We start from the raw sequence: 11,601 nt of genomic DNA on the forward strand, positions 1-11,601 counted from the left end.
TCTAAATATTTTCCCAAAGGACACCAAAATGTTGCTATCTGCAGGCGGGAGCGTGCCTATGTTCCCCGGGTCCTATGTTCCCCGGGTCCTATGTTCCCCGGGTCCTATGTTCCCCGGGTCCTATGTTCCCCGGTTGTTCCTGGGTCTTTGTATGCGACCGGGGAACTTAGGACCCTTTTTCTAAAAAAGGGTCCTATGTTCCCTGCATTGTATCTGGCGAAATTGCGAAATTGTGCCCTGACCAAAACCATCCCTAAACCTAACCTGTCACAGGGCGTTGTGGAGCACTTTTTTTTGGCGAAATTGTGCCCTGACCAAAACTATCCCTAAACCTAACCTGTCACAGGGCGTTGTGGAGCACTTTTTTGGCGAAATTGTGCCCTGACCAAAACCATCCCTAAACCTAACCTGTCACAGGGCGTGCGGCAGCAGATAGAGCAACTCAAACGCGAACTTCCTTCCTTCGACAACTTAAACGCGTCTCTGTCATGAGTGTCTGCGTGCGTCTTACTTAGTCGCGCATTGGAAGCAGCGGGGAACATAGAACACTTTTCTGGAAAAAGTGTTGTACGTTCCCCGCAGCGGGGAACATACAACACTTTTTTTTAAAAAGGGTCCTTAGTTCCCCGGTAGAGGGGAACATAGGACCCGGGTAACATAGGGACGGGGAACATAGGGATGACCCGCTGCAGGCAGCTTGCTAGCTATGATGGCAGCAACGATGTCTGCCAGACAGGAGAGAGTGGTCAGTGACGATCGAATCGAGAAAATGACAAAATGGGTCAAAGACCAAAAAGTTATTAACTGACAGCAGTGACAAATGTCAGACTGTAAACTTTCTCGAAAGAAAAGGACAAAATGGGAAGATGCTGATAATAACAGCAAAATGGAAAATATAAGAATTTCCAAGTAATGCTCAACTCAAGTGTGTGTGTGTGTGTGTGTGCGCGCGTTAAACTTCTTGTTGAATGATTTCAAATTATCTCTGAGTCTGAACTGAGGGAAAGGAAACCAAATTTTGAGCAGTCTCTCACGAGTTCAAAATACCAAATGAGGAGATTCTAAAAGAACAGACCGGTTTATGAAAGACTCGATGGGGGAGGGGCACAGCTAAGAATACTTGAGTGAGATTCTGTGATCCAAATTCGAGATAGAGCTTTTTGATAATGATAATTTGTCAGAGTAAGGTTGTGTAATCAAAATTTGAGAATGAGCTTTGTCAATCAATCAAGAATATTTGCATTAAGTTCTGTGATCAAAATTCAGAAACAACCTTTAACACTAGAAGTCCCAGCATTTTTCTGTCTACCTAGAAGACCCAGAGAGGGGTCATTTGGCCCGACGCTTTTCCCGAATACACTAATCACTCATTTTGTTATGGTAATGAGGCTGTTAGGGGCAGTTTGTCTAGGTAGACAGAAAAATTATACATGTGGGAAATGCCGAAAGGAGCAATGGCAGTGCCAGGATTGTGAGTGACTGCTCAAATGTATGTCAGTCACGTTTACATGGACATGGTTTTTCATTCTTTGTAAATATGCTTTTTTCTTTGTAAATTTTTTTTTTTAAACTATTTTTGGCACACAAAAATAACAATTGCTTCTGCAACAACCCTCCACACCAAAACTGGGAAAACAGTTGCTTTTTCATTCTTTGTAAATATGTTTTGTTTTGTATTTTTTTTAACAATAAATGTCAGAGTGTTGATCCCTTCATTCTGTTGATCCTTGCAAAAACACACACAACCTACCTCAGAACTAAAGCTTGAGCTGTAAGGTCCCCTCCCCCACACAGGCTCAAGTGGCCCCCTGCCGTGTGCCACTAACAGCCACATTTTCATAACAAAAGGAGTGTCCACAGGGGGGACTAGGGGTCAAATGACCCTCTTGTGTGTTTTCTAGGTAAAAGTGTCAATTGACCCTTCTCTGGGACTTCGCGTGTTAATAATTGATAAAGAATATGTGAGTGAGGTTGTGTGATCCATCCAATTTGAGAATTAGCTTTGATAATAATGATTGAGAGCCTCTGGCCCTCTGTGGATCATGGCCGCGGGGCCAATTTTGCCTGGCCCCTTGGGGCCTCTGTGGGTCGTGGCCGCGGGGCCAAGTTGGCCTGGCCCCTTGGGGCCTCTGACCCTCTATGGATCGGGGCCAAGTTGGCCTGACCCCTCGGGGCCTCTGGCCCTCTATGGATCATGGCCGCGGGGCCAAGTTGGCCTGACCCCTTAGGACCTCAGGCCCTCTGTGGGTCGCGGCCGCAGGGCCAAGTTGACCTGGCCCCTTGGGGCCTCTTACCCTCTATGGATCGTGGCCGCGGGGCCAAGTTGACCTGGCCCCTTGGGGCCTCTGGCCTTCTGTGGCTCGCGGCCGCGGGGCCAAGTTGGCCTGGCCCTTTGGGGCCTCTGGCCTTCTGTGGGTCGTGGCCGCGGGGCCAAGTTGGCCTGGCCCCTTGGGGCCTCTGACCGTCTATGGATCGTGGCCGCGGGGCCAAGTTGACCTGGCCCCCTGGGGCCTCTGACCCTCTATGGATCGTGGCCGCGGGGCCAAGTTGGCCTGGCCCCTTGGGGCCTCTGACCGTCTATGGATCATGGCCGCGGGGCCATGTTGGCCTGGCCCCTTGGGGCCTCTGGCCCTCTGTGGGTCGCGGCCGCGGGGCCAAGTTGACCTGGCCCCTTGGGGCCTCTTACCCTCTATGGATCATGGCCGCGGGGCCAAGTTGGCCTGGCCCCTTGGGGCTTAAGATTATTATTTTTGCAAAAGTAGTTTTGCTTGGGTCGCGGCCGCGGGGCCAAGTTGGCCTGGCCCCTTGGGGCCTCTGGCCCCCTGGGCCTGGGCCCGGTAGGCCCGGTCATTAATCCACCTATGCATATTGGATACTGTTTAGGAACATAAACTGCATTTCTTGACTGTACCAGTTGCTGGTGACAAAGTCACAATAAAACGTTGGATGATCAGCATGGAAGGTGATGTCATCTGCAAAGGCGTCCAACCTAGCTTAATCTCAGGGCTTGCTGCCCTTCTTGCCACATACTATGTGTTCAACTTGGAATACCAAGAGGAAGGTCCTCGGACATTGGAATTTGTTCAAAGGTAAATCCTCTTGATACTGTTAAAATACTGTTAGGATATTTTATTTTATATTTCTCACCTCTGTTCAGGAATTTGACTTGTCATTTCCCCAATTGTGTGCCTTAAATCAATGACTCTTCTGTTCCTTTGTGGACCTTCTTATTAGGGACCGAAGCACCAGTTTGACTCTAGGATACAGAGAAGGTAGGTAATGTGCAGGTAAAGATATGTTGACTGGGTCAAAGAAGGAAGCACCTGTTTGACCCCAGGATGCAGAAAAAGTAGATAATTTGCAGGTAAAGACATGTTGACTGGATGATGGCAGGAAGCACCAGCTTGACCCGAGAATGCAGAGCAAGTAGGTAATGTGCGGGTGAAGATATGTTGAATGGGTAAAGGCAGGAAGCACCAGTGTGACCCCACTATGCAGGGAAGGTAGGTAATGTGCGGGTGAAGGTATGTTGAATGGGTGAAAGAAGGAAGCGCAGGTGTGGTCGAGGCCATGCAGACAAGGTAGGTATGTGCAGGTGAAGATATGTTGTATGGTGAAAGAAAGAAGCACCAGTGTGACCCAATGATGCAGGGAAGGTAGGTAATGTGCAGGTAAAGATATGTTGAATGGGTGAAGGCAGGAAACACCAGCTAGACGCCAGGATACAGAGAAGGTAGGTAATGTGCAGGTAAAGATATGTTGAATGAGTAAAGGCAGGAAACACCAGCTTGACTCCAGGATATAGAGAAGGTAGGTAATGTGCAGGTAAAGATATGTTGAATGGGTGAAGGTAGAAAGCACCAGCGTGACCACATTATGCAGAGAAGGTAGGTAATGTGCAGGTAAAGATATGTTGAATGGGTAAAGGCAAGAAGCACCAGTGTGACCCCAGGATGCAGAGAAGATAGGTAATGAGCAGGAAACGATATGTTAAATGGGTGAAAGCAGGAAACATCAGCGTAAATACACGGTCCCGTAGATGGAGAGAAAACATGAATAGAGAGAGGGGTTGGGGAGGCTTTAGCATTGTCTTCCTCTCTGAATTTGTCTTAATGGGTTTTAGAGCATTCACTCATCTACAGCTGTGGTTATGGTATAGGCTCACATATATCCTAAAATTGATATTAATATTTGTGCAGTGCATATTCCTAAATAACAATGTGAGGGGGGTTCTGTATCGACTACAAGTAATCTTCAATCACAAAAGAATATCTAATATGCTTTCTCTCTTTTTTAGGCGATTCATTGGCGTTAACCCTGAGAGGGGAACAAAGGCTAGCCAGGGAAAGGTGGTGTCCAAGAAGACCGAGAAGCTGGTCCAGAAAAAGGCAGCAACTGTAAATCCTCACATAGCCACCCTTATAAAACATCTCACAGACTTTGAGTGGGGCTTTATGTAGCCGACAACTAAACACTGGACTCGTGTTCAGTGTTTTGTCTCCAGTTAGAAATTAAGTGGACATGTTATAAATGTTAAAATGCTTTACTGAAAATAAGAAGAATGCACTAAATGTACATTGAATGTATTTGATGCACTTTAAAATAATGGGTTAATAAAAACATAATCTTGCAAGGCCATTTCTCCAGTCATTTTTATGCCAGCAGATTGCAGGGGTTTTGATTTTGAAAAATTAAAAGTTCAACTCATTAACTTCTAGTGGCATTATACTGTAAAGCTCAGTCTATAGTGCTTACAATTATTTTACTGTAATTAACTGTTAATGGATATTACAGTAGATACACTAAAATAACAGTGTAATGCCGCTAAACAGATGACAGTATTATGCTGTGAAGCGTATATTTGATACAGCACAGTACTGTGATACTTTTTACAGTAATAAACTGTAGTGATAAATCACAGTATGTGTGCTGTAGAAAAACAGTTTTATACTGGAACCATTAGCTGCCAGTAGGTTACTGTAATTAAACGGTGAAAATTCTTACAGTAAGGGAGAGACCCGCCACCCAGCGGAGAAAACTCATTTCGGCCGCTTGTACCCGTGATGTTGTCCTTTCGGTCATAACCCAAAGCTCATGACCATAGGTGAGGATGGGAACGTAGATTGACCGGTAAATTGAGAGCTTTTCCCTCTGGCGCAGCTCCTTCTTACCACAACGAATCGATATAGCGTCCTCATTACTGAAGACGCCGCACCGATCAGCCTGTGCATCTCACGATCCACTCTTCCCTCACTCATGAACAAGACTCCAGGTACTTGAACTCATCCACTTGGGGCAAGATCTCCTGCCCAACCTCGAGATGGCACTCCACCCTTTCCCGGGCGAGAACCTCAGACTTGGAGGTGCTGATTCTCATCCCAGTCGCTTCACACTCGGCTGCGAACCAATCCAATGAGAGCTGAAGATCCTGGCCAGTTAAAGCCACATCATCTGCAAAAAGGAGAGACCTAATCCTGCAGCCACCAAACCGGATCCCCTCAACGCCATGACTGCGCCTAGAAATTCTGTCCATAAAATTTATGAACACATTTGGTGACAAAGGGCAGCCAACTTATTGCTGGCAATGCGGACCAAGCTCTGACACTGATCATACAGGGAGCGACCCGCCACAATCAGACATGCCGATACCCCATACTATCTGAGCACTCCCCACAGGACTTCCCGGGGTGGCCACGGTCGAATGTCTTCTCCAAGTCCACAAAGCACATGTAGACTGGTTGGACAAACTCCCATGCACACTCAAGGACCCTGCCGAGAGTATAGAGCTGGTCTACCGTTCCACGACCAGGACGAAAACCACACTGTTCGTCCTGGATCCGAGGTTCCTCCTCTCCAGTACACATGAATAGACCTTACCGGGAAGGCTGAGGAGTGTGATCTACGATAGTTGGAACACACCCTCCGGTTCCCCTTCTTAAAGAGAGGAACCACCACCCCGGTGTGCCAATCCAGAGGTACCGCCCCTGATGTCCACGCGATGTTGCAGAGTCTTGTCAACTAAAACAGCCCCACAGCATCCAGAGCCTTAAGAGCTCATCCACCCCCGGGGCCTTGCCACCGAGGAGCTTTTAAAACTACCTTGGCAACCTCAGCCCCAGAAATAGGAGAGCCCACCACAAATTCCCCAGGCACTGCTTGGCCTGTCGGTATGCCCGCTGCCTCTGGAGTCCCATGAGCCAAAAGGACCAGATAAGCTCTTTCTTCAGCTTGACGGCATCCCGCACTGCTGGTGGCCACCAGCGGGTTCTAGGATTACCGCCACGACAGGCACCAAACACCTTGCGGCCACAGCTCCAATCAGCTGGCTTGACAAGAGAGGCACGAACATGATCCATTCAGATTCAATGTCCAGCACCTCCTTTGTGACATGTTCAAAGTTCCTCCGGAGGTGGAAAAAGAAACTCTCTCTGACAGGAGACTCTGCTAGGCATTCCCAAAAGACTCTCACAATGCGTTTGGGCCTGCCAGGTCTGTCCGGGATCCTACCCCACCATCGGAGCCAGCTCACCAGGTGGTGATCGGTAGAAAGCTCGCCCCTCTCTTCACCCGAGTGTCCAAAACATGAGGCCGCAAATCCCATGACACAACTACAAAGTCAATAATGGAACTGCGGCCGAGGGTGTCCTGGTGCCAAGTGCACATATGGACACTCTTATGTTTGAACATTGTGTTTGTTATGGACAATCCGTGACGAGCACAAAAGTCCAATAACAAAGCACCACTTGGGCCACCCGGATGGCCACACTCCATCCGGGTGGCCATTTTTCCCAATCACGACTCTCCAGGTTTCAAAGTCGTTGCCAACATGAGCGTTGAAGACCCCCAGCAGAACAAGGGAATCACCCGAGGGAGCACTCTCAAGGGAATCCAAAAAGAGTGGGTACTCTGAGCTGCTGTTTGGTGCGTAAACACCAACAACAGTCAGGACCCATCACCCAACCCGAAAGCGGAGGGAAGCTACCATCTCGTCTTCTGGGTTAAGTCCAACGTGCAGGCTTTGAGCTGGGGGGCAACAAGAATTGCCAACCCAGCCTCTCATTACTTGCAACGCCAGAGTGGAAGAGAGTCCAACCCCTCTTGAGAGAACAGGTTCCAGAGCCCTTGCTGTGCGTCGAAGTGAGTCCAGCTTTATCTAGCCGGGAACTTCTCCACCTCGCGAGGTGACGTTCCACGTCCCAAGAGCGAGCTTATGTAGCCGATAATCGGACCGCCAAGTGCCCTGCCTTCGGCTTCCGCCCAGCTAACACTGCACCCGACCTCTGTGAGCCAGCCCATGAGTGGTGAGCCTATTGCAGGGGGGACCCACGTTGCCTCTTCGAGCTGGGGCACCAGTCGCTCGCCATCGTGCCCCACCTCTGGGCCTGGCTCCACATGGGAGCCACGGTGACCTGCGTCCGGGCGAGAAAATATCTAGGTCCTCGATTTGTACTTTTCATAAAGGTCTTTGAGCTGCTCTTTGTCTGATTCCTCACCTAGGACCTGTTTGTCTTGGGGGACCCTACCAGGGGGAATAGAAGCCCCCGGACAACATAGCTCCTAGGATCAGTGGGACACGCAAACCACAAAGGCGGCGGCTCAGAAAGCAGGTTATATAAACATAACTCCAAAACCAAACATGCAAGATGTCTAAACATGCCTGTAATATTGTATCAATGTGAGTTTTACTAGAATCAGTTGTTTTTGTAAGGCTTGCAAACACAAAAGGTTTTTTTTACTCAATATGACAGTAAGTTCTTAAAATGCTGAGATAATGTGAAAAAAACAATACAAATGTATTCCAACATGATTCCTAAACCAAACATGCAAAATGTCTAAAAATGCCTGTAATATTGAATCCATGTGAGTTTTACTAGAATCATTTGTTTTTGTAAGGTTTGCAAATACAAAAATTGAGTTTTATGACAGACACAAGTTAGTTTTTTTACTCATTATAACAGTATAGATGTCATACTATATATTAAAGTTGTATGAACATAACTCCAAAACCAAACGTGCATTATGTCCAAAATTGCCTGTAATATTGTATAGATGTGAGTTTTACTAGAATCAGGTTTGCAAATACAAAAATTGGCTTTTATGACAGTATACTGTCACACTCAATATGACAGTATAACTGTCATACTAAATCCATCCATTTTCTTCCGCTTATCCGAGGTCGGGTTGCGGGGGCAGCAGCCTAAGCAGAGAGCCCAGACTTCCCTCTCCCCAGCCACTTTGTCCAGCTCTTCTCGGGGGATCCCGAGGCGTTCCCAGGCCATAGTCTTTCCAATGTATCCTAGGTCTTCCCCATGGCCTCCTGCCGTTCGGACCTAGGGAGGCGTTCGGGTGGCTTCCTGAGCAGATGCCCGAACCACCTCATCTGGCTCCTCTCAATGTGGAGGAGCAGCGGCTTTACACTGAGTTCCTCCCAGATGACAGAGCTTCTCACCCTATCTCTAAGGGAGAGACCCACCACCCGGCGGAGGAAACTCATTTCGGCCGCTTGTACCCGTGACCTTGTCCTTTCGGTCATAACCCAAAGCTCATGACCATAGGTGAGGATGGGAACGTTGATCGACCGGTAAATTGAAAGCTTTTCCTTCTGGCTCAGCTCCTTCTTCACCACAACGGATCGCTATAGCGTCCTCATTACTGAAGACGCCACACCGATCCGCCTGTAGATCTCACAATCCACTCTATCCTCACTCGTGAACAAGACTCCTAGGTACTTGAACTCCTTCACTTGGGGCAAGATCTCTTTCCCAACCTCGAGATGGCACTCCACCCTTTCCCGGGCGAGAACCATGGACTCGGACATGGAGGTGCTGATTCTCATCCCAGTCGCTTCACTGCGAACCGATCCAATGAAAGCTGAAGATCTTGGCCAGTTGAAGCCATCAGGACCACATCATCTGCAAAAAGCAGAGACCTAATCCTGCAGCCACCAAACCAGGCGCAGTCATGGCGTTGAGGGGATCCTCAAAGCCATGACTGCGCCTAGATATTCTGTCCATTAAAGTTATGAACAGAATCGGTGACAAAGGGCAGCCTTGGCGGAGTCCAACCCTCACTGGAAAGGGGTCCGACATACTGCCGGCAATGCGGACCAAGCTCTGACACTGATCATACAGGCAGACACCCGCCACAATCAGACATGCCGATACTCCATACTCTCTGAGCACTCCCCACAGGATTTACCGGGGGCCAAGGTCGAATGTCTTCTCCAAGTCCACAAAACTTATGTAGACTGGTTGGGCAAACTCCCATGCACACTCAAGGACCCTGCCGAGAGTATAGAGCTGGTCTACCGTTCCACGACCAGGACGAAAACCACACTGTTTGTCCTGGATCCGAGGTTCCTCCTCTCCATTACACATGAATAGACCTTACCGGGAAGGCTGAGGAGTGTGATCTACGATAGTTGGAACACACCCTCCGGTTCCCCTTCTTAAAGAGAGGAACCACCACCCCGGTCTGCCAATCCAGAGGTACCGCCCCTGATGTAGACGCAATGTTGCAGAGTCTTGTCAACCAAGACTGCCCCACAGCATCCAGAGCCTTAAGGAACTCCGGACGGAGCTCATACCCCCGGGGCCTTGCCACCGAGGAGCTTTTTAACTACCTTGGCAACCTCAGCCCCAGAAATAGGAGAGCCCACCACAGACTTCCCAGGCACTGTTTCCTCATAGGAAGACGTGTTGGTGGGACTGAGGAGGTCTCGCTTGGCCTGTCGATATGCCCACTGCCTCTGGAGTCCCATGAGCCAAAAGGACCCGGTGGCTCTTTCTTTAGCTTGACAGCATCCCTCGGTGCTGGTGGATTACCGCCACGACAGGCACCAAACACCTTGCGGCCACAGCTTCAATCAGCTGGCTCAACAAGAGAACATGGTCCACTCAGACTCAATGTCCAGCACCTCCCTCGTGACATGTTCAAAGTTCTTCCGGACATGTTCAAAGTTCTTCAGGAGACTCTGCTAGGTGTTCCCAGCAGACCCTTACAATGCGTTTGGGCCTGCCAGGTCTGACCGGCAACCTCCCCTACCATCGGAGCCAGCTCACCACCAGGTGGTGGTTGGTAGAAAGCTCTGCCCCTCTCTTCACCGAGTGTCCAAAACATGAGGCCGCAAATCCCATGACACAACTACAAAGTCAATCATGCGGCCGAGGGTGTCCTTGTGCCAAGTGCACATATGGATACCCTTATGTTTGAACATTGTGTTTGTTATGGACAATCCGTGACAAGCACAAAAGTCCAATAACAAAGCACCACTTGGGTTCAGATCCGGGTGGCCATTTTTCCCAATCACGACTCTCCAGGTTTCACTGTCGTTGCCAACATAGCGTTGAAGTCCACCAGCAGAAAAAGGGAATCACCCGAGGGAGCACTCTCCAGTACTCCCTCAAGGGAATCCAAAAAGAGTTGGTACTCTGAGCTGCTGTTTGGTGTGTAAACACAAACAACAGTCAGGACCCGTCACCCAACCCGAAGGCTGAAGGAGGCTACCATCTCGTCTATTGGGTTTAAAGTCCAACGTGCAGGCTTTGAGCCGGGGGGCAACAAGAATTGCCACCCCAGCCTCTCATTAGTTGCAACGCCAGTGTGGAATCTCTTCCACTCTGGCATTGCAAGTAATGAAAGTTCAGCTCAGTCCAGCCCCTCTGAGAGAACAGGTTCCAGAGCCCTTGCTGTGAGTCCAACTATATCTAGCCGGGAACTTCTCCACCTCAAGCACCAGCTCAGGCTCCTTCCCTCCCAGCGAGGTGACGTTCCATGTCCCAAGAGCGAGCTTATGTAGCCGATAATCGGACCACCAAGTGCCCTGCCTTCGGCTGCCGCCCAGCTCACACTGCACCCTCTATGACCCAGCCCATGAGTGGTGAGCCCTGGAGGGGGGATCCACGTTGCCTCTTCGAGCTGAGCACGGCTGGGCCCCATGGGGACAGGCCCGTCAATCGCCATCGTGCCACACCTCTGGGCCTGGCTCCACAGGGGAGCCACGGTGACCTGCGTCCGGGCGAGAAAAAATCTAGGTCCTCAATTGTACTTTTAATAAAGGTCTTTGAGCTGCTCTTTGTCTGATCCCTCACCTAGGACCTGTTTGTCCTGGATCAGTGGGACACGCAAACCACAAAGGTGGCGGCTCAGAAAGCAGGTTATATAAATATAACTCCAAAACCAATCATGCAATATGTCTAAACATGCCTGTAATATTGTATCAATGTGACTTTTCCTAAAATCGGTTGTTTTTGTAAGGTTTGCAAATACAAAAATTAGGTTTTACTCACAATGACAAAATCACACTCAATATGACAGTTATTTAAACATAACTCATAAACCACACAAAAAAATGGCTAATAATGCCTGAAATAATGAATCATTGGGAGTTTTACTGAGTTTTATATTTTGCAAACACAAAAAGTAGTTTTTTACTTGACTGTAATGTTCTTAGAACCCTGAGATAATGGGAAAAAAGCAATAAAAATGTATTTAAACCTAACTCCTAAACAACACATGCAAAATGGCTAATAATGCCTAGGGAGACATGTAACGTTGTTAGTTTAAAAAAATGATCTTTTGTAAAGATATCAAAGACACTAG

The sequence above is a fragment of the Entelurus aequoreus genome, unplaced genomic scaffold (genome assembly GCF_033978785.1).
Source record: "Entelurus aequoreus isolate RoL-2023_Sb unplaced genomic scaffold, RoL_Eaeq_v1.1 HiC_scaffold_100, whole genome shotgun sequence".
Taxonomy (NCBI): domain Eukaryota; kingdom Metazoa; phylum Chordata; class Actinopteri; order Syngnathiformes; family Syngnathidae; genus Entelurus; species Entelurus aequoreus.